Raw genomic sequence first — 18,605 nt, 5'->3', positions numbered from 1 at the left:
CACCTTTCCCGCCTTGGCGGCTGCAGGGACCACCCCGCCATTTCATCTTCCTCCTCCTCCTCCTCCCCTTCCGCCCTCAGCAGCAGCAACGGCAGCCGAGCCGGGAAAGGGGCGCTTTGGCAGGGCTTCCACCACGCTGTGGAAGCCCTGTCAAAGTGCACCTTTCCCACCTCGGCTGCTGCAGGGACCGCACCGCCACATTATCTTCCTCCTCCTCCCCTTCCGCCCTGAGCAGCAGCAGCAGCAGCCGGGCCGGGAAAGGTGCGCTTTGGCAGGGCTTCTGCCGTGCCCCAAGGACCGCTGATCTCGCGCCGCCACTTCTTCTTCTTCCCCGGCCTTCCCAGTTAGCTTGCTTGAAGCTCCGAGGAGGCGGGAGGAGGGTCGCAGGAGTGGAAGTGGGGGGAGGTCTCCCCGGCCGGGAAGAGCTGAGAGGCTGCCGGCCCCTTTCGCAGGAAAGTTAACTTTTCTTGGCGAAATCCTGCCCCCCCCCTGCATGGGTGAGTGGTCGGCTGTCCTCTTCCCGTAAGCCGCCCGGAGTTACCTGTGTGTGAGGTGGGCTGCCCTATGCATTTGCGTGTGTGCGCTGGAGAGAGAGTGAAAAAGAGAGGGAGAAATAATTATATTAATTAGATAGATCAGTCTTTCTCCACCTTGGAGACTTGAAAGTGTGTGGACTTCAACTCCCAGAAAGGGAGTTGGGAGAAAGGGAGAAAGGAGGAGAGAATGAAAGGAAGATGGGGGAAAGAAAAAAGAGGAAGGAGAGGAGGATGGAAAGGAGAGAAAGAGGGGGGGAGAGGGTAGAAAGGGGAAGAGGAAGAGCAGGAGTAGGAGAAAGGTAAGGGAAGAAGGAAGGGGAAGGAGAGGAGGAAGGAGGAAAGTAGAGAAGGGAGGGAGGGAGAAAGGAAAGGGAAAGGAGGATGGAAGGGAGAGAAAAGGAAAGAGAGAGGGTAGGAAGGGAAAGAGGAAGAGCAGGAGCAAAGGAGAGGTAAGGGAAGAAGGAAGGGGAAGGAGAGGAAGAAGGAAGGAAGTAGAGAAGGGAGAGAGGGTGAAAAGAAAGAGGTAAGGAGAGGAGGATGGAAAGGAGAGAAAGAGGAGGAGAGAGGGTAGGAAGGGGATGAGGAAGAGCAGGAGTAGGAGAAAGGTACAGGAAGAAGGAAGGGAAAGGAGAGCAGGAAGGAAGAAAGTAGAGAAGGGAGGAAGGGAGAAAAGAAAGGCAAAATAAGGTGGTGTTATAACAGGAGGAAGGGATGGTAAACAAAGCAACCCAAACTGTATATTATAACCTATTAAATGAAATAATAAATGTATAAGAATGATAAATGTTAAAACACTTGTAACCAAACGACATGCTATATGTGATGATGGGTTTTTTTCTTTTTCTTTTGTTTTGTTTTGATTGTTGTGGGTATGTGTCATCTATGTAACAAAAAAAAATAAAAAAAATATTTTTATAAAAATGTGGAGAAACACTGAGATAGATGATAATGAGATGAGGGAGGGAGAGGGAGAGAGAGAGACCATAACTAGATAGACAGATAGGCAGGCAGATAGACGGATGGATAGAGAGAAAGAGAAAGAGATAGGTAGGCAAGCAGATAGATGGATGGAGAAAGAGAGGGGGAAAGAGGGAGAGGGATACCATAACTAGATAGGCAGGCAGATAGACAGACAGATGGATGGATGGATAGAGAGAGAGAGAGGATGTTTATAATTAAGGTGACCAGACGTCCCTAGCGAGGTCGCGGGCTGGCAGTAACCACCGCGGCCTAGCTCCCCCCACCCCGGTCAATGGTGTCCCTCTTTACCAATCTGAAAATCTGGTCACCTTACTTGTTTAGGTAATTCTGAGGTGGTTGATGGTTCTGTGAGTGCCTGTCCTTTATAATTTTCCACATTGCCTTGATGGTTTTTATTCCAGTGACTTTGTCTTTCCTGTTCTTAGGCTTAGGAAAAAAAAACTGGTTTCATTGGCAGTCTTTTTGGGGGGGGGATTTTTTTTTTTTTTTTGTGTTTTCCTAGCACTGTCATAGTTTGTGGGTGTGGGTGGGTGTGTAATGTCCCACAGTTATCTATGCATTAATAATGATCTAGTAATATTAATAATATCTAGTAATTAGTAATATCTAGTAATAACATCGTCTTGGCCACTCCCACCAGGTCACATGGGTGGCAGGCCACTCCCATCCGGTCACATGGGTGGCAAGCCATTCCCATCCGGTCACAGGGGCAGCAAGCCACTCCCACAAAGGAGGCCACGCCCACAGAGTAGGTTCGAAGAATTTTTGAAACCCACCCCTGATCCAAACCCTGATTGACCACTAAAACTGTCCCTGCCCTTCTGGACAGTAAAAAAGGGGGGAACATTAATGAATAAGTACAGTATGCACAGGTTCACAGGATATCAAGAACTTGATTATGTAAACAGAGGAGTTTTGTTTGCACATTGTTTGGCTGCTAGTAAAGAAATCTGACTGGATTAATGGCTGACTAGGTTAAAGTGTACTATAAAGAGGATTGATGCCAAACAAGGTTAAGTGAGCTATGAAATACTCTGACAATAACTTAGCTTCTCCTTTGCTTCAGCTTATGTCAGACAGTTACTCCTATGTTTTCTAGTCACTGAGAAATAGAAATTGTCCACTATCTACAGATGCTAGAGAGGAATTTATTTTCTTGTAGTTGGTCTCCTCCTATAGGACGGGGGTGTCAAATTCACGATATCATAGCAGCATCATATGACACATCAAGACTCCCCCCCTTCGCTAAACCAGGCATGGGGTGTGGCCAGTGTGTGACGCATCCAGTCCATGGGCCGGGAGTTGGACAGCCCTATTCTAGAGGATTGCAATTATTTGAATATTAGTATCACCAGAATTTACACTTCCCCTTACACTTGTATAAGTTGTAAATAGAACCATACTGCGTTTTGCTTGCTGGAGAAAAAAAAAATGAGGATACTGAGAAGTAGTTTTAAAAAACATTCTAAGAAAATATCTACTTACCTGTCTGCAAGAGGACAGAGTAAGATATCATGCATGCCAAATTACATCACTGGAACATATTTATAATCTAACCAGAAATTAGCTAATTAAATAGAGAAAAGGAAAAAGAGCCATGGAAGATGAGATGTCTACTTAAAATTGTTGCCCCAAATAAATATAATGGACTTCTACATTAATGTCTGCTTCTTTTTCTACTGCCAGGCAACAGCAGCACAGCTCAATTTGATTCTCAGAAATAACTTGCACTGAAATTTCACTTTGATCTTGATTTACTATAGTGCCCCCTAATCTAAGGTGACCAGATTTTCAGATTGGTAAAGAGGGACACCATTGACCGGGGGGGGGGGGGGCTTGATTAAAAAATTTATATTTTGTCAAACATGACCCCAGGACACTGAAACCATCATAAATACGAATCTGTTGCCAAACATCAAAATTTTGATCACGTGACCATGAGGATGCTGCAACGGTCGCTAAGTGTGAAAATGGTCGCTAAGTGTGAAAAATGGTCATCAGTCACTTTTTTCAATGCCATTGTAACTTTGGTCACTAAATGAACTGTTTGAAAGTTAAGGCTAGCTTGCATTATAATGCCTTATCCTATTTTACATTTTCAAGAGAGAGAAGCTAAACTCCTTGTTAGAATTGAAATAGAAATGAATAGAGTAGAGTAAAGTAGAATAGAATAGTTTATTAGCGAAGTGTTATTGGACACACAAGGAATTTGTCTTTGGTGAATATGCTTTCAGTGTACATGAAGAAAAATAAAATAGTAGGATAGTGGGATCCTTGCTCACCAAGCTCAGAAAGCAGCGATCCCACTATCTCCTCCACCTTCTCTTTCTCCCTCTTGTTCTCTTTTTGGGGGGAAGGAGGAGAAAGGACAAAAAGGAGAAAGAGGGAGAAATGGCTGCAGGGAGAGCGGCGCCCAAGTGAAGCAGGCAAAAAAAACAACAACCTTCCGCTTGGCCCAGGACCGAGCCTCCTCCTTGCCGCACTGCCACCACCAGAAAGCCGTCGCTGCGAGCGAGCCGAGCGGAGAGAGGAAAACCACTGCCCTCTAAAGGCCACATCGGGAATGACACTTCAGAGAAATAACAACTTTTTTTTTAACAGCGTCCTTTTTAAAATTGTTTTCTTTCTTTTGGAAAATTGGGGACTTTTTGAGCACGCTGCGGGACACGGGACAAATTATTAAAAATCATGACTGTCCCGCCAAAAGCAGGAAGTCTGGTCACCTTACCCTAATCCTGGCAGCAGAAAGAACGGAAATAACACTAATTAAGAAAATGCAAAGGCAGAAGTTCTAAAAAGAAATCCATTTTGACACTCTTCGGTATGGAATCAAATTTGATTTCAGGCATGCTTGGTTTCACATTGATTTTTCCTCTCTCTTTCTCTCTTCCCCTTTAGAGTGCCCTCTATTTGCCTAGCACATTGTAGAATACATAAGCCAGTGGAGCCTGCTTAACCTCAGTTTCCAAATTCAACTGTTAGCAATGGAAGCTCTGAAACCTTATGTTAGGCACCAGAGTTGCAACATCATCCATGATTCAGTTACTGTAGAAACACAGTGCAAGCCTTAATGAGTCCTTGTTTCAATCTATGTATTTGTATTGTATTTGTATTTATTAGGATTTATAGGCCGCCCTTTTCCCTGAGGGGACTCAGGGCAGCTTACAATCATTAGGGAGGGGGTGCAATTCAAAAATAAACAATATGTGAACAAAGTAAAATAATAAAAACACAACTTGCATTCAACATTCAACACTCGGGTGGGGCAAATTAGAAGCTTATCCCCAGGCCTGTTGGGATAGCCAGGTCTTGAGGGCTGTGCGGAAGGCCTGGACGGTGGTGAGGGTGCGTATCTCGATGGGGAGGTCGTTCCACAGGGTCGGAGCTGCAACAGAAAAGGCTCTCCTCCGTGTAGTCGCCAGTCGACATTGACTGGCAGATGGGATTCGGAGGAGGCCCAGTCTGTGCGATCTTATCGGTCGGAGGGAGGTAATCGGCAGAAGGCGGTCTCTCAAAATGGTCGCTAAGATAGACTTATGGATAAGTCACTGACGTATCTATAATAGGTTTGGCTCAGTGGTGGGTTTCAAATTTTTTGGGAACCTCTTATGTAGGTGTGGGCTGCTTTGTGGGAGTGGCTTGCTGGTCACGTGACCGGGGTGGGAGCGGCTTGCCAGCCATGTGGCCGAGTGGGAGTGGCTTGGTAGTCTTGTGACTGGGTGGGTGTGGCCAACTTATAAATGTCTGAAACTCACTTAACAACACTCTTGCTTAGCAACCAAAATGTTGGCTCAGAAACTCTGGCATTTGAAGCAAGCAAGTCTTAAACCTGTCAAGTTACAAGACCTTTGCACCCCTAACCCTTTAGAAAAAAAATCAGGGATGTTCAAACTTGACAGCTTTAAGACTTGTGGACTTCAACTCCCAGAATTCCTCCTCCAGTCATGTTGGCTCAGGAACTCTGGCATTGAAGTGTGCAAGTCTTAAATCTATCAAGTTACAAGACCCTTGCACCCCTAACCCTTTAGAAAAAACCCCCAGGGGTGTTCAAAGTTGACAGCTTTAAGACTTGTGGACTTCATCTCCCAGAATTCCTCCTCTTGATCTTCATCTTGATGATGTGTGGATGGGCGGGGGAAGGGAGCTGGAACCAGTTCTAAATGGCACTGTAGATTTGTGGAACCTCTTCTATAGAAGAGGTTAGAACTGGCAGGAACCCACCACCCCTGGTTTGGCTACAGCATCAAGACATAAGGAAGGATATGATGGTGTACACACTATATACACTGATATTATATTGTAGGTATGAACCTGTTGACCTGCAAATGTTTGGTGTGTTTTTGTCTATCCTAAAACAGTCTCCTATATAAGTTATTCATCAATATTTTTGCTAATCAACCAAGAATCTTGTATTTGTAATGTAGTTCCATTTCCAGCATCTATTCAAGGTTGAAAAGGAAAGGTAACTCAATTTTTTTCCTTTCACAAAGCAACACTTGAAGGATCTGGCCCTTAATGATTTAGGATTAGAATTAGTACATACGTTTTAAACTTGTAATAAAATATGTGTATTTATAAATATAAGCCTAGTTTTTCTTCCTGTGGAGTAGTGGTGGTTAAAGCCAACATGGCAAATTACATATAGTTGGATGTGACAACTAAATGGTTTCAAATATTTTTCTGTCATGGTTCTTTCTTGATGACTGGAGTTATAAGATTCATCACAGAAAATGATGGGAATTGTAATTGATTGATGAGAAGATGGACAATTTGATGAACAGGATACTGTGAAAGAAAATAATGTTTCAAAAATATGTTTGAATATGCTATATTTCTGTAAGAGAAAAGCTGGTAGGAAAGCTTAGTTTAGTGAATAAAAGCTTAATGTAAAGTTAAAAGAAGGGGCTCTTATAATTCATTTTTTTCATGAGAAAGATATTATGAATAAGAATCTGGGTTTATTTATAAACTTGCCCTTTGTTGTGTTTTTCTTGCAATTTTACCATATATTAAAATAAGGGAAAATGGAAGGGAAATTGTAGTTAATGCAAATTTTTCTGACAATAAAATGCCTTAAGCAAACATAAAGCCAAAGAAAGTAGCAGCTTAAACAATCTTTTTATTCCCTGTAAATATCTCTTTAGATTAGATTCATGGCTTTTTAGTATAATAAATACCTCCTAAAGGTTTATTAGAATTTATTATGTATTAATAAACTACTGAATTTTACCACAAATATTTAACTGCATCTAAAAAAGATCCAAGGGACTTTACACTTTTCTTATAACTAATTGTCTCCTGTTTGTGGCTCTTTCTAACATATAGGTCATTCAGTGCTCATAAAAACAAAGTACTGTGTTTTTTTAAACAAATATTAATTTCTTTATACTTATTCATTAACTTAGAACTCATTTATGTTAAACCAACTGGTAGGAGAAGTATTTATCCAAGTTGCTTCGAAGTGACAGATCTCTGTGATCGAGTGAAAATCCTGAACGGAAAATAACAGCGGAATGTTCTTGCGCATGTAATTAAGAAGACAGCACTGAATGGGGAAATGGAATGTTCTCCATTCAATCCACACATTGGTTTTAAGAAAAGGAAAGTATAAAAGCAAATACTAATTTTGTTGAAGGGTTATCAACACAATAGACTAAACCATCTAAAGAATTTAGTCCAAAGAACTAAGGGTACTTTGACTATTTTACAATTCAACCTCAAAATCAAGGAAGGCTATTGTGCAATTAAATGACACACTTCTATACTATTTTCTCTGGCACATGACACTGAACAGTATTAGGGTAGGGTGACCAGACATCCCGCATCTGGCGGGACAGGCACGCCTTCCCACATCCCGGGCCGTTCTCAAAAAACCCCACTTTATTTTGGCGCTCGCAACTCGCTCCCCCACCCATCAGTTGCTAGCTCGCTCGCTCGTTCCGTTCTACACTAAAAATCTAAGCCAGCCCAGCCTGCCGCTCACTGATTGGCCTGGACTCCAGCCAATCAGTGAGCTGGCTGGGATGGAAAATTTAAGCACCCGGCGTGCTTAAAATTTTCCATCCCAGCCAGCTCACTGATTGGCTGGAGTCCGCTTAGCTTAGCAAGCTCCATTTCATTTCGTCTTTTGCTTGCTGCTTAACTGGTGAGTAACGTTACCGGTGGGAATTGGGGGGCGCTGGGGGGAGGAGACGGCCCTCCTCCCCTTCTCCCCCTTTGCGGAGTTTCCCTGTGTCTCCCAGGTCACGCCAGCCATCCCTTCTCAAAAGGATTCGTCCCGCTTCCTCCTCTTCTTCTTCCTCCACCTCCTCCTCCTCCCCATCCATGGTGGCAGTCACAGGATGGGGCAGCGGTGAGAGAGAGAGAGAGAGAGGGTTCCGTCCCGCGAGGAGATGCCCACCGAGCTGCGGGTCCCCCCTCCGCCTTCTTTCCCTCGTGGTCGCTTCCCTTCTTTCGACTCGTGGTCGTTTCCCACCGCTGGCGGCGCCTCGCTTCCCACCATCCCACCATCGCCCAGCCGCCGCCTCCCCTTCCTCCCTCCCTCCCCCTTGGACTCCTCTTCCCGCCCCCGCCGTCTCGGCTTGGAAGGGCCGGGAGAGAGAGAGAGAGAGAGAGAGAGAGAGAGAGAGAGAACGGGGGAATCTCTCGGGGCTCACCAGAGCGCTGCTCCTTTCCCAGAGCAAGGGCGGTGCGGGGAAGACGATCTGCTGGAGAAACCTTCCGAAGTGGAGGCGGCGGCGGCTGGGCGCGTGCTGCTCTTTCCCTCCGTGCCTGGGTCCTCTCCGTTCCCAAGCAGCCCCGCCCTCTCCTCCTCCCTCGGTCCTTCCCGCGGCCACCTCGCCAAAACCTCACTCTCCCTCCCCCCGCTTTGGCCGCTGCTGGCCATCGCTTAGCCGCTGCCGCCTCCCCTTCCTCCCTCTCTCCCCCGCAGTGGCTCTTGACAGGGTGCAGCGCTGCTCTGGCCAGGAGAGAGGCAGGAGGCCACGTGAAGGGAGGGAGGAGCAGGAGCAGCCACCGCCGGGAAGAGCAGGCTGGATGGCCACCTTCCCACCACGCACGTCGCCCCGCTGGCACCGGCGGCTGCTCTGTCCCTTCTCCGGCCGCGCGTCCAGTCCGGCCGCTAGGCGACCTACATGCAGCCTCCTCGCCCGGCAAGGGGGAAGGTTTGGGGCGTGAAGCTGCCCGGCAGTGGCTCTTGGCAGGGCGTGGCGCTGCTCTGGCCAGGAGAGAGGCAGGAGGCCGCGTGAAGGGAGGGAGGAGCAGGAGCAGCCGCCACTGGGAAGAGCAGGCTGGACGGCCACCTTCCCACCACGTGCGTCGCCCCACTGGCACCGGCGGCTGCTCCGGCCCTTCTCCGGCCGCTAGGCGACCTCCCTGCAGCCTCCTCGCCCAGCAAGGGGGAAGGTTTGGGGCGAGGGGTCCTCCGCTTCCCCCGTCCCAGCAGTGGAGCGCGGGCACCTGGTTGCAAATGCGTTTCCCTTGCCTGCGCTTGAGATCCGCAGCCGAGGCAGCGCTGACGTCGGAGGAGGGGAGGGAGCCAGCTGAGGAAAAAAGACCCCCACCTTCTTCCCCTTCGGGGGGTCTCCCCACTTACCATCGGAGCGGCGGGGCGGGGAGAGATCGGATCCAGCCCCCTCCCCTGCCTGGGCGGGCGGGAGGCCCGGAGGAAGGCAAGCAAGAGGAGGCGCCCAGGTTGCTGCACCCATCGCTGCCCCGCACCCGTCTCGGTGCCCGCCTGTCAAAGCGGTGACGCGGAGCAGCCAAGCGCCGATTGGGGGGGGGACGCCGGGCAAGGGAAGGCGGAGGTGGAGGAGCCATCTCTAGCTCTGCTGGTGCCAACCCGGCCCTCCCCACTTCAGAGAGAGAGAGGGACACCCACTGCCCAGTGCCCACCCAGGCGGAGAAGGCGCATGGGGCTTTGGGCTGGCGGGCACCGTGCAACAAAACCTCCCCCCTCCCCGTCAGGTGGCACATGTTGCTGATTGCGGGTCAGTTTTGCCAAGGTGGTTGTGAGAACGGCATTCATAGGGAAAGCTGGCTTCACCTGTTACAGCAGTGATGGGGAAATCTTTTGGGCTCAAACATTCGGAAAATGTTTAATTTCACTCTCCTGGTGCATGTGTGTGTATGTGTGTGTGTGTGTGTGTTGCACACATACAGACATCCTTGACCAAAGAGAAACATTTCTTTTTCAAATTCATTCATTAAAAAAGAATACACTTCAATCATACGTGGTGTTAAGTGTTGTACAAAGAAACAACACAGGAAAGGAAAGAAGGGAGGGAGGGAGGGAGGAAAGAGGAAGACAGGGAAAGAGCAGAAAGACAGAGAAGGTGAAGGTAGAGAGGCAGAAGGAAGGAAGAAGGAAGAAATAGGAAGGAGGGAAGGTGAAAGGATGGAAGGAGGAAGGAACAGAAGCGAAGAGGAAGAGAGAAATGGAAAGAGCAGAAAGACAGAGAAGGTAGATAGGCAAAAGAAATGAAGCTGAAAGAATGGAAGGAGGAAGGAAGAGAAAAGGAGGAAGGGAGTGAGTGAGGAAAGAAGAGAGGATGGAAGGAGAAAGGAAGGAAGAGAGGGAAAGAGCAGAAGACGGATAAGGTGAAGGTAGATAAGCAAGAGGAATGAAGGAAGAAGTGAGGTGTCTCAAGGAGGGGGAAAACATTTAGTGACCAAAGTTACAATGGCATTCAAAAAAGTGACTGATGACCATTTTTCACACTTAGCGACCATTGCAGCATCCTCATGATCACGTGATCAAAATTTTGTTTGGCCACAGATTCGTATTTATGCTGGTTTCAGTGTCCTGGGGTGACCTTTTGACAAAATATAAAATTTTTAATCAAGCCCCCCCTCCTCTGGTCAATGGTGTCCCTCTTTACCAATCTGAAAATCTGGTCACCTTATATTAGGGGGCAATTTATGACTATAATTAGAGCCAGTTTGGTATAGTAGTTAAGGCATCAGATTAAAAACTAGGAGACTGTGAGTTGGGTGACCAGCTGGATCAAGTTGGGCTAGTCACCAGTCTCATCATTAGGAGGGAGGCAATGGAAAACCACTTCTTAAAACCTTGCTAAGAAAACTGCAGGAATCTGTCCAAGCAGACTCTGAGAATTGGACATAATTGAATGGAAGAAGAAAAAAAATCAGGAAGGGGCAGGTCTTGTGTGTTTCATGCTTTTATATGCTAAACAATGCAGAACAATTTTGAGAGAACAAATAAAGAAATGTTTGTAAACATAACTAAATAAATTTCATATTTCTCCTTTGCAGGCAAAAATGTTTCAAGAAAATGCCTACGTACTCAGAAATAAGAATGGTTCTGATGGGCTTCCTGGCACTCATTTCCTTTCTGTTCCAAGTTCACATCAGCAATCTAGCTTCAAATAAATCCAATTTATTGCCCTGTGCTTGTGATGAAATTCAAACAGAATTGAAAAGCAATATTTCTTTCCTTAAAGTTTGCAGCAAATATCGATGCTTTGATATATTTTTTTGTTATTGACCCAGGTTAAACTTATTTTCTTTTGCTGTTTTTATAACTGGAGATATTATAACTGAGCTGCAAGATCCTGCTGGAGAAAAAGACAGCCTGGTGTTAATGGCCATAGCCTCCCCCTTCCTCCTTAGAAGAAATTTGAGTTTTATTATTTCACAACCTGGTAACAAAATTCACACAGGACAGTGAAACCAAGCCTTTGATTTAATCAGATGCCAGTTGAAGTTCTGATCCAGCAATAAATGATAAGTGGGGAAAAGTAGTGACAACAAGAGGACAAAGCATGCATACTTGTATATATATTGCAATTTTTAAGTAATTTACAGGGAACAACATCCTTTTAGTATAATTCTATTAGACATTAGATCGCTCTCCATTTGTCAAGTACAAAATTTCCAAGAATTTAAATGGGAAATTTTGGAACCAAATCTAATAATAATATTTTATTAAAGTCATATGCTACTCAATTCTCAGCAATTCTACTAATTTGTAGAAGAGTTTGAAGGTATTGTTGGAAAGAGAAGCCAGAAAGCCAAGCAGGAGCCTTTACAAGCATCTGATTCAATCCACTTCCAAACACCAAGCTGAGACAAAGAGAGAATACTCAATAGGAAAAAGCTAGACATCATAAAGGCATTAAGTACTCTCCAGTCCTGTAAGCTGTTGACATGGAAACCTAAAGCAAGTCCTTTGTAATTTTCAGAACATGAAACTTGGAAGCTTATATATAGTGTATTCTATCTTGAGTTAGTTTCCTCCAGTTTAATAACAACAGGAAGCAATAGGAAACATCATAAATCTCTGCTTAGAGAGTTTGCTGGACTTTTTTTTTACCCCAAGAAGAATTGCTTAAACAATGTCCCATGTCCAATTAGGACAACCCAAGTGAGAGAAAATTCCACGGAGCCTTTAATCTATAGCACTGTTGTGAATAGCACAGTTGACTGTTGTGGAAATTATCAGTTTTAACTCCTATGTGAAAACAACTTGTGTATGGAAATGTCTTCTATAGTCAGATCCATGTCCAATTTTGTAAACAACAGGAACTAAACCAGAGATAGTTGTCACAAAGGGTATTTTCAAGGAAAAATGCCCAACATGGAAATCCAATGATTCAAAGAAGAAATGGGAAGAAAAACAAGTGAACCTTACAAATGGGAGGAGACATTAAAATTCCATCAACAAAGCAAGTCTGTGTCACTTTAATCACTTAATCTGGCTGCCTCCTAACCAACATCATTCCAAAGTAACCCTTATTGTCCCAAGGACTGAACACAATCTTAGGTAACGTGCCAAAGGGTAACGTGTATAATTAGTCCCAACTGAGGGAAAAATAAAAATGGATATACTCTAAATGGCAATCAATTTAAATAAAATGCAATCAATAAATATACTATACTTTCTCCCTTTGTTTATTACAAATTATACATTGAGAATCCCTTGTTAAAAGCTTTGGCCTTTGTAACTTACTCTTGGTTTATCTGCCCCTGCTTTGACACAGCAAAAGTCAAAATGCTTTGCCTGATCTGCTGGAACTCTTAGGAAAGCAAATGCACAGAGTGCTTATACAGTTTGTGCAGTGTACTGCAATATGCATTAAACTTCTATGGATTAAGGCACTAAGCCAAATGCTGGCTTTGGCAAACAACTAGAATAGAACATCTGTGATCCTTTCTATAATCAGGCAGCCAAGAGAAGAGGTGGGAAGCAGTAGGCTAGAATCCCAACCAGGGAATTGTAGGAGTTGAAATCCACTCATCTTAAAGAAGCCAAGTTCAGAAATCTGGGACTGGAACAAGGGAATTGAAGTCCACAACTTTAAGGCTTCAGTTCCAAGAATTCCTTAGCCAGCATAGAAGTTGAAGTCTACAAGTCTTAAAATTATCAAGGTTGGACACCCCTGGGCTAGAAGTTCCCAGATGTCTCTTTCCATTACAACAATTCCCCTCTGGTAGTCCATGCAGAGTAGTCTTCTGCAGCAAAAGCAAAGACTCCTTATGGCATTTTAAAGACAAATAGAAAAGATGGCATAAACTCCTGGGGACTAGAAGCTACTTCTGTTCTTATTATTTCAGTTTTTCCTGAACTGTTGTGCCACTTTCAAACTTGGCACAGCAGTTGAAAGAGTTATAAAACTAAGCTTCTGCTGCCAAAATGAGACCCATCCTGGGCTATACCCATAACATAGTAACATCAGTTTGAACTAATAATTATAGTCTTAGAAATGAATATATCAAAATCAGATGTTCTGTAGATCTTGGGACTATTATCTCTTCAACAGGGAGAATAAAGGCCAGGATCATTTTAGAGTGTTCTTAACTCTAAAGGTTCCCATTGCTCCAGTGAGGAGGTGATAAGACACCTAATAGGCTCAATGGCAGGAAGTTGCAAATATTTTCAAATTAACCCATACTAGGTAGTCCTCAACTTATGACCATTTGTTTGATGATTGTTTGAAGATACAACGGCACTGGGAAAAATGATTTATGAGTGTTTTTCATACTTATGACCATTGCAGTATCCCTGTGTCACGTGATCAAAATTTGGATTTTTGGCAACTGCCATGCATTTGTGATGGTTGCAGGGTCATCATCTTTTGCAACCTTCTGATAAGCAAAGTCAATGGGGAAGCCAGCTTAACAGCTTGTTACTAATTTAACAACCGTGACAAGAAAATCATAAAATAGGACAAAAACTCAACAATTGTCTTGCTTAACAACAGAGATTGTGGACTCAATTGTAGTCATAAGTCAGTAATAGCATCCTATTATCTTCACTACTGGTTTGGTAGCAGGGGCACGCATGCCTGGGCATGCGCAGAAGGTCCTTGATGACATATAAGTGGGTGGGCAGAGCCTCACTCTGCTGACACTACCGGTTCACCCAAACCTGTGCGAACCAGCAGCATACTATCTCTGGCGTAAGTCAAAGACTAGCCATATTGCTACTGGTAGCTATACAAATAGCCTTGTCCCAAAACTCACCCATCTGACAGAATTTTTCAGAGGGAATACCAAAATGGGTTCAAGTGTTTGAACTAACTTGCCTTGTGTGAGGGGGAGGAGAGGGGGAGAAAAACAGAGGGGGGAGGGAGAGAGGGAGGGAGAGAGCACACAAGTATAAGAATTGTCTTCTGAGTATATTCATTGCTATCCAAGTTTAAGTTTAAAGGCATTCTCATTTTTGGAAGGCAAATGCAAATTATATTTGGGGTCAGGCATGTCTTCATTGACGCCAGTTCTCTGGCTTAAAGTCAGCTTCCATGCTTTTTTAGTTAACAGTGTGCTATTCAAAAGTCACTCCACCCCTGTAAGAGGACTCCCACACAATATAACAGAGGTGCATTACAATGAGATCTCTGCTTTTATTCAACTCCCATTTTACAGTAGCTCCAAAGCTACACAGATACACAGTGGCTCTAGGGAAGAATCCAGCCCCTTCCACTTGAGCAGGAAATCAGCCAAGGAATTATTTTAAATCCAATTTGATACTTTGTACAGGCCAAAGAATTTTCAGCATGCGTAATCTGGAGGAGTGCAAGCCACAACACTAGCCGTTTTATGCTTCCAGAAGGCGAAAGAAACAGACACAGCTTTTTAGCAGCTTCCCAGTGTATTGTAAGAGGGAATTGATAGTGACGCTAAACTTTCCAGAAACATATTCATAAGAGGAAGCTGTTTTAATCATGATGGTACTGTGCAATTGAAAACATTCAAGTCTCACTAGGTTTGTACTTGGCACCGAATAGGACATGAAGTATGGATTTTCTGCCAATGATACGGGTTTTTATATTTTACTATAGACTTTGTAACTTTGTAACTTTAATAAAATTTATATGCCGCCCACTCCCTAGGGACTCTGGGTGGCTCAAAACAAAGCAAAGACATAAAAAATTAAAAGTACATTTGTTTAAAATGAAATCACAATTCAGTCACATGGGGCTGGATTATTACTCAACAGCCCCAGGCGTGCCGGAACAGCCAGGTCTTAGTCGCTTTACGGAAGGCCAGGAGAGTGGCAAGGGTCTGGATCTCCGCAGGTAGCTTGTTCCATAAGGCCGGCGCAGCTACAGAGAAGGCCCTCCCTCGGGGGGCCGCCAGCCGGCATTGCCCGGTCAATGGCACCCGGAGGAGGCCCAACTTGTGTGATCTTATTGGTCGTTGGGAGGTAAACGGCAGGAGGCGGTCTCTCAGGTAACCAGGTCCAGTACCATGTAGGGCTTTAAAAGTAACGACTAGCACCTTGAAGCGAGTCCGGAGACCAATGGGGAGCCAGTGCAGCTCGTGGAGGATAGGTGTAACATGGGTGTATCTGGGTACACCCAGTATCGCTCATGCGGCTGCATTCTGGACCAACTGCAGTCTTCGAACACTCTTCAGGGGCAGCCCCATGTAGAGCGCGTTACAGTAATCCAGTCTTGAGGTGACGAGGGCGTGAGTGACTATTCGAAGTGCCTCCCAGTCCAGATAGGGCCGCAACTGGTGCACCAGGCGAACCTGGGCAAAGGCCCCCCTGGTCACAGCCGACAAGTGGTGTTCTAACGTCAGCTGTGGATCCAGGAGGACCCCCAAATTGCGGGCCCTCTCTGAGGGGTGTATAACTTCACCCCCCAGGCTAAGAGGTGGAATGGCTGGACCATCTTTGGGAGGCAACATCAATAGCCACTCGGTCTTGTCTGGATTGAGTGCAAGCTTGTTCGCTCCCATCCAGACCCTGACAGCCTCCAGGCACTGGCACATCACTTCAACTGCTTCGCTGAGTTGGCACGGGGCGCACAGATACAATTGGATATCATCCGCATATTGATGGTATTTGATCCCGTGCCAGCGTATGATCTCACCCAGCGGCTTCATGTAGATGTTGAATAGGAGGGGGGACAGGACCGAACCCTGCGGCACCCCGTATTTGAGGGGCCTAGGGGTCGATCTCTGTCCCTCAACCAACACCGACTGCGACCTGTCCGAGAGGTAGGAGGAGAACCATTTTAGGACGGTGCCTCCCACTCCCACCTCGCGTAACCATCGCAGAAGGATACCATGGTCGATGGTATCAAAGGCCGCTGAGAGGTCAAGAAGCACAAGGATAGAGGAATGTCCTCTATCCCTGGCCCGCCAGAGATCATCAATCAACGCGACCAAAGAAGTTTCGGTGCCGTAACCAGGCCTGAAACTCGACTGAAAGGGATCCAGATAATCCGTTTCATCCAAGGTCCGTCGGAGTTGAGAGGCCACCACCTTCTCAACAACCTTCCCCACGAAGGGGAGGTTGGAGACTGGGCGATAGTTGTTCAAAATGGCTGGATCCAGGGAAGGTTTCTTAAGGAGGGGTCTCACCACTGCATCCTTTAGGGGATGCGGGAAGGATCCCTCCAGAAGAGAGGTGTTAACAATCCTCTGGAGCCAGCCACGTGTCACCTCTCTGCTGGTCGAGACCAGCCAGGAGGGACATGGGTCCAGCAAACAGGTGGAGGCACTCACAGCTCCCATGACCTTGTCCACTTCCTCAGGAGCGACAAGTTGAAACTCGCTCCATAAAATCTGATCAGGACCTTTCGCCGGCGCCTCGGCTGGTACTGTGCAAGTGGAGTCCAGGTCTGTCCGGATCTGAGCAATTTTATCCGACAGAAACTGAACAAATTCCTCAGCTCTACCCTGTAAGGGTTCCTCCGCGTCCCTCCTTTTCAAGAGGGAGTGGGCTATCCTAAACAGGGCAGCTGGGCGAGATTCTGTGGATGCAATAAGAGCGGAAAAATGCACACATTTTGCCGCCCGTATCGCCACTAGATAAGTCCTAATAAAGGCTCTTAATTGTGTTTGGTCGTATTCAGAGTTACTAGCCCTCCAACGTCGCTCTAGGCATCTCTCCTGGATCCACTGCTGCGGAGAGGCCGTAAAGGCGCAATCCGGTTAAGAGCCTCTGCCACCGCTATATTCCAAGCAGCGACCAAGGACTCCGCCGGACTGTGGGCCAGAGAGTCAGGTATCTCACCCAGCGCCGTCTGAAATCCCATAGGGTCCATCAGGAGCCTGGGGCAGAACCACCTAATCAGTTCCCCCTCCCTACAGTGGGGGATTGGTTTCCGAAAGTTGAGCCTCAGTAGGAAATGATCTGACCATGACAAGGGCAAGATCTTGATGCCCTTTAAATCAAGATCACGTCTCCACTGCTCTGAGAGAAATACAAGGTCGAGCGTGTGCCCCGCTGAATGAGTCGGACCCTGAATTACCTGGGTCAAGTCCATGGCTGTCATGGAAGCCATGAACTCCTGCACTCCATCAGAGCAATCACCGAGCGACGGCAGGTTGAAATCCCCCAGCACTACAAGCCTGGGGAACTCAACTGCCAGCTCGGCTACTGACTCGAGGAGCACAGGCAGGGCTGTTGCAACGCTGTTGGGAGGTAGGTACATTAGCAACAAACCCATTTGACCCCCAAGGTCCAACTTCACCAGGAGGGACTCACACCCAACAATCTCCAGAGCAGGGATCCTACGAGGAACTAGGGACCTTCAGATGATGACTGCCACTCCCCCACCCCTTCACTGGTGTTGCGGCTGATGTAGCACCTGAAACCCTTCTGGGCACATTTCCATGAGGGGGACTCCTCCCTTATGGCCCAGCCAGGTCTCAGTAATACATGCCAGGTCTTCCCCCTCGTCTAATATTAGGTCCCGGACGAGGGGAGCTTTGTGAACCACAGACCTGGCATTTAGCAACAACAGCCTGAGACCAGGGCCCTGACAACCATCGCCATCTGGCCCTGGAGTGGAGCTAGTAGAGCCGGAAGGAGGGATCGCTGTGACATAGCGAACTCTCCTTCCCCGGTAATGGCTAGCCCTATAGCTCCCGTCAAACCTGCCTCTCCCAACCATGACGGAATGCGCCGGCCCATCCCCGTGCCCGTAGACCCCATTTCCCCCCCCCCGTAGCCTCCGTTCTCTCCGGCAAGCCAATTATATCATTCATTCTGGGACGAGAGATAGGCCTGGGCCCCCTACCACTTCTGCTTCAGCACTCAGTGGAGGAGGCACCAGGCTGTACTCCCAGTCCTCTCATACATACCACAGTCACTCACTCATACAGTTCCCCCAAAAGTCAATTAAAAGTACAAATAACAATGGAATACAGTAGATAAATAAAAGTGGGTACAGGCATCAGCAGTCATACCATACACACCTACATCCATTAAAATTGCAGAGAACTTAGGCTCAGTCAATAAATTTGTGCAATTATAAGATGGGAAACAATGATGGAAAAGGAGGGAGAGCTCCTCCGCTCCTCTCCTTCCCATAAGTCCCGAAAAGAACCACAGAGGGCCAAGGCTCCAGGGTCCGTGATGAGTGGAATAGGTGCAGATGGAGAGGGGGGCATAAGCACCAGATCAAAACAGGAGGCAAGTTCGAAGCCTTCCCCGCTCCAATTCTCGTTGTAGTCCAGAAGGAGAAAAACAGGGCCAAGACTGCAGATGACATAGCGGTCATGGGGGCCGAAGTAAGTGGAAGACGGCAAGGTCAATGGCTCCCCAAACACAGTAGGGCTAGATCGCAACAGCTGGGAGGATGAAATGGTGGTCACGGTGGCCAAGTTAGA

Source organism: Thamnophis elegans, chromosome 4 (genome assembly GCF_009769535.1).
Source record: "Thamnophis elegans isolate rThaEle1 chromosome 4, rThaEle1.pri, whole genome shotgun sequence".
Classification (NCBI taxonomy): Eukaryota; Metazoa; Chordata; class Lepidosauria; order Squamata; family Colubridae; genus Thamnophis; species Thamnophis elegans.
The sequence above is the reverse complement of the archived record's forward strand: the minus strand, read 5'-3'. Positions refer to the sequence as shown.